This window comes from Brassica napus, chromosome C4 (assembly GCF_020379485.1).
Source record: "Brassica napus cultivar Da-Ae chromosome C4, Da-Ae, whole genome shotgun sequence".
Taxonomy (NCBI): Eukaryota; Viridiplantae; Streptophyta; class Magnoliopsida; order Brassicales; family Brassicaceae; genus Brassica; species Brassica napus.
In genome coordinates this window covers 26,090,477-26,096,244 of record NC_063447.1, presented here as the reverse complement: position 1 = coordinate 26,096,244, position 5,768 = coordinate 26,090,477, and positions in this window count along the sequence as shown.

The following is a 5,768-nucleotide window of genomic DNA, read 5'->3' as shown; positions in this document are numbered from 1 at the left end:
TTCTTTTGTAAGGCACAGAAGGAGGAGTGTCAAACTATTCTCAGGATTTTAAAGGAATATGAGGCAGTATCGGGACAACTCATAAATTTTCAAAAATCTTCGATTCAATTTGGACATAACATCGAGGAACCTAGCCGACAGGAATTGAGGGACATTTTGGGGATACATAATTTAGGGGGGATGGGGTCTTACCTGGGACTGCCTGAAAATCTTGGGGGTTCAAAGATTCAAGTTTTTAGTTTTCTTCAGGAACGACTAAACATTAGAATTAATGGATGGACTTTTAAATTTTTCACTAAAGGAGGAAAGGAGCTGGTCATCAAATCAGTTATTACGGCTTTACCAAATCATGTTATGTCTTGCTATCGATTACCAAAAACTACTGCAAAGAAATTGACAACTGCGGTAGCACAATTCTGGTTGAGTCCAGGGGGAAGTACAAGAGGTATGCACAGGAAATCATGGGACAAAGTCTGTGCAAATAAGGATGGAGGTTTGGGGGTTTAAAGACATCACTGATTTTAATACGACAATGCTTGGTAAACAGTTATGGCGGCTAATAGAAAAGCCAAATACTTTATTTGCTCGAGTTTTCAAAGGAAGGTACTACAGGAATGCATCACCCCTGGAACCGATCCGTTCATATTCTTCGTCATATGGCTGGCGGAGTATCGTTTCAGCTAGATCTCTGGTAAGCAAATGACTAATCAAAAGGGTGGGATCAGGATCGACTATATCTGTATGGAATGATACTTGGCTCCCAACCACTTGCATAAACAGAATCAATACTCTGGGCAGAGGCACAAGTGCCGAACACACAGAGGGAAGTAACTCAGATGGTGGCCGCGTCCTTACCGTCAATCCCAGGTTATGGTGTTTTACAGATGGTTTTTGGAAAGACAATGATCATTTTTCGGGACAAGGTTGGTATAGTACTCTACAAGGTTTTGATGGCCTGATGGGAGCACGTAATGTTAGGCCTAGCCTATCACCACTGCATGCAGAGGTGAAAGCGCTAGTATGGGCAATGAAATGTATGAGGAACTTACATCAGTATCTGGTCACTTTTGCAACAGATTGTTCCCAATTGGTGAAGATGGTGTCGGAACCAGAAGAATGATCAGCTTTTGCAAGTTATTTGGAAGATATCAAGAACCTGAAAGAAAGTTTCCTTAGCTCAGAAATCATTCATGTATCAAGGACGCAAAATACAAAGGCGGATACCTTAGCACGCAGTGTCAGGAAACAACCGTCTTTTGTCGTCTACATTGATTGAAAGACTTTCATTTTCACTAATATGGTAAAAAGTTAAGACATTAGATTTGCAAATATTAAGAAAAAGGCGCTTCAAAATGTTTTGACTTGCAGGATTAAACTTTCAAAACATGTTTCATTTTTCTTAGTATAAAATTGCAATTCTTAATTATTCGTGCTCTAATCTTCCCATTAATATATGTTCATAAATTTCTTAACTATTCAGACTCTTAATCTTCTCATTAGTATGTTCATTACTTATTACTCCGCTTGGTTGTTGAACTATAGTCTATATATCGCCAGTGTTGAAAATTAGATTACAGATTTAGATTATACGAAACTAGACTTGAATGTACTAGCATCAAGAACATACGAAACATGCATGACCAGTTAATCTAAAATAGCAACAGAAAAAATATATTATAAATATGTACGAACCCTCATTAAAAATGTTGAATATGAATTATTTATTATTTTCCAATTAACTGGAAACAAGTACAATTAGTCTGTGTCTTCGTGTCGAAATTTCACGCAAAACAATCTTGCCTAGCTTGTCTTATGAAGTAAACTAAATTAAATTAATACCATATATAATTGGGTTTTCTGAAAAAAAAAAAAAAACTTTCAATGTGGTTTTGTTTTGCAAATTAATCCGCGAACTTAAAAACTCACGGGTCAACCTTCCAAGTGCCAGTCAAACTGCAATATAACCCCCGACCGTATATGTGTATTTGACTGTGTATAATTTTAATATTTTTCAATACTACATCGTTTTGACACTAATTTTTAATGACAAAAAATTGTTGAACACAAGGTTTAAACCTTGAACCTTAAACACTATGTGCATGCTACATAACCATATCGGCCAACAGATATATTTCTTTACTTAACAAACGCAATTATATAGATTTCTAAAAATTCATTCCGAAATGACCTTGTTTCTTCTTCTTCCCTTGGACATGGGAGCTTGCGTAAATGCGTAATGAAGGTAGGGTTATCCTTTGATTGTTACTCAAGCATTTATTTTTTTCGATTTTCTTTACTTATAGTTATTATCTCACATGTTTTGAACAACAATCGGAATGAGATTCGCGTTTCCGGCTCATCTCCGCATTCTTCTTCGAGTGTTATCGTGGCCAGAGCAAAGAAGAAAGATATGATGCGCTCCCATGGCGGTAGAAAAAAGAAATATATGCTGCGCTTTTATGGATCACCCGACCTTCATTATGCAAGCTCCCATGTCCAAGGGAAGAAGAAGAAACAAGGACATTTCGGAATGAATTTAGAAATCTATATAATTGCGTTTGTTAAGTAAACAAATATATATATTGGCCGAGATAGTTATGTAGCATGCACATAGTGTTTAAGGTTGAAGGTTCAAACCTTGTGTTCAACAAATTTTTTCATTAAAAATTTAATGTCAAAACGACGTAGTATTAAGAAATGTTAAAATTATACACAGTCAAATACACATATATACGGCTGAGTGTTATATTGGGGTTTGACTGGCACTTGGAGGGTTGATCTGTGGGTTTTTGAGTTCACGGATTAATTCACAAAAAAAAATTACATTGAAGTTTTTTTTGCAGAAAACCTTATATAATCTCGTTGCTATATCAAATGTACCAATTCATTCAAGCGTTATGTAGATTTCACCTTCTCCACTTATCTGATCATCGCAGGTGGAACACCTCACAACCACATAGCACATAACAAAAATCAATGGACTCAAGTCAATTGGGCTTTGGAAACTCTTATGAGGCATGCTTCTTGATTAATCTTTTTTTAAATGTAAAAATATTTTTTATTAAAAATTCGAAATTTGACATATTGTATAATAATGTTCATTACAAAATAAAATGTTATTTAATTTTAAAAATTCTAATAACTAAATAAATAATTTAGGGAAAATATATACAACTTTCATATAAATATAATAAACACATATATCTTCTAAAATTTTTGTAATTATAATTTGTTCAGTTTTTAACTATAATTGAATGTAAGTATTTTTTTTTTGTTCGAGTTACAAATATCCAAAAAATTTTGATCGAATCCAAAACCTTATTTTGCCCTCTCCTAAAGAATACAATGAGGTTATTTATTGCAAACTAGGGACGGAGCTTCTGCGCAAGCACGGAGTCGTTGACGGAGTTGTTACTCTATCTCAATATGTGCAAGTGAGATACCATATTTTTGCTTACACGCTTGTGCACGGGTTTATCTGTGTTGTTTTAAAGCCTTTTAGGTATTGTTTACAATACTTGAATTTTGCATTTTATTAATGATTTACATTTATATGTTTTTGTTATCTGAATTTCTTGTGTGTTTTATGTTAGGTGTTTTGATTTTATATATTCACGTTTTCTACAAACTTTTGTTCCTCTTCCTATCATTACTTATTTGCAGTGCCACCTTATTTGACTTTTTATAATGGCTTTCTTATTTTGTTTATACTTCGGTCAAATTTACATTGTCATTCATTTGAACGCATAATTTTCCTTGAGTTTTTTTTCCCATACTTTTTTGGGGTCTCATTTTATTTTATGATTCCGAAAATCTAAAAATTCCTAGATTGTGCCTAGTGATACTAAAACTTACTTCACATTGAAGCTTAGTGATATAAAATGGTTAAATCTTTGTTTATGTTTATACTAAATTCATAAACAGGTAGTAATACAGATTGTATATAATCAATATTTTTACATATTTCTCTTTTTTAAAGCCTATCAATATACCTCTGGAATTTATGCTCTACTATTCCCTCTTGTCTGGCTAGATTGAACCTCCAAAGAGGCAACAAAATATGCCCATGTTATATTGAAAGTGGTAATTCATGTCATATACTTTATTGTATCCTACGATGCATTTTGTATGTCGTTTTTTGACACTTTGATAATGTCATCCACTTTTATATTTTTATCAAGTAGGACAAGCAAATCCTATTACTTTAGCCAAGCAGACAGCTCTCAAGCAATGCATGTGAAAATTGCAAGCCGAAAACAATACCATTACATCACGACTTTTGGAATTTTGGAGCTCTCGAACAAACTTCTCAAATGCATCTATCTGACTCTACCCTTGATCTCGAGCAACATAGGCCACTCTTTTTTAGTAGTTTTTTCACCACTGTCCAAGGAAAATATTAGACCAGTAAATATGATATCAGTGACTGTACAGAATTTGACAAAAAATCAAATGTCCTATCATGCGAATGAGAAGCTTATAACATCTTCCATGCATCTGAGAAACGGTGTAGAACTATAACATCTTAGATCAGTCAGCATAACGAAAATGTTTCAAATATGCAAACCCAAATTTGGAAATGTAGATGAAACGAAGTACTGAGCTAGGTTTGCTATCACTAATGAAACCATTGATTACAAACATTTTCAGAATGCCGATGACAGAGATCACAAAATAAACACTCAACTGGAGTGCACCTTACCATAGATCTGCAATTGAGACGACTTTCTTTTTTTTAACCCTTCCATGGTATCAAACACCTTGGAAAACATCAGATGATGTACCACCTGGAAACGGTACGTATGGTAGCATTAGATAGGCAACAAATTCAGTGTTTCAATAAAACCGTATCAGTTCTTACCTCTTTGTGAACTCACTGATTTCAAGGAGATCGGTGTCAAAGTAAAAAATTTGTTGCTGGTGTGGAGTTGAGATATATGTAACCAAGAAAAATCCAAGAGTTTCAAGAGAAAGCGTATTAAGCAAATATATATACATATTTTATTAGCTAAAAAAGAAAACAAACACACGACGCTTAAAGGAGAGGAAAAAAAGCTTAAAGGAGATAGTTACAATAGTGAGGTTAGTGTCAATATATATAATAGGAATCTTTTTAGTACATCTCAGAGATGCGGAACATAAGGGAATTAGGTTGATGTGTTCTGCTAGTGTAGAATGAAAAACACATGAGGCATGGCGTCCAGCTTATACGAATTACACCAAGCGGTGGACGGGGCCGCCGGAATATTTCTACATGGGAATGGGTTTCTAGTGGAATGTTGATATCTTTTTGAAAATAATATCAACGCATCCTCTGATTTTTCTTTGGTGGACAAAAAAAGTAGACATAGTAAACATTATGCTGCCCCGGGACATATCTATCCACAGTCTTTGACTTGCTATGACATTATGCCACCTACACCGAAAGTATTTCTGGCTCTCTCTCTCTCTCTCTCTCTCTCTCTCTTCTCCGTTTTGGGATTTTCCTATTTTACTTTCCTCATCACGTCATTGTGAATCTACAGTTTTAGAAAGCAATTGAAGAGAAAAGATTAGTTGGTTTAATAGTACATGACTATAATTGCTCCTAGAATCAGCTTCTCAGATGTAACGGCAGCAAACATATTCGAAAATAAAGAATCTTTCTTACCGATCATCAGGAGCAGCTGTAATGGTTGACTGAAGTATGATTCAGCTGACAGTATGTGTTTGATCTTTGATGCTCGATGCTCGTTTTTTTTCTGATTGAACTGAGTTATGTCGTTGAG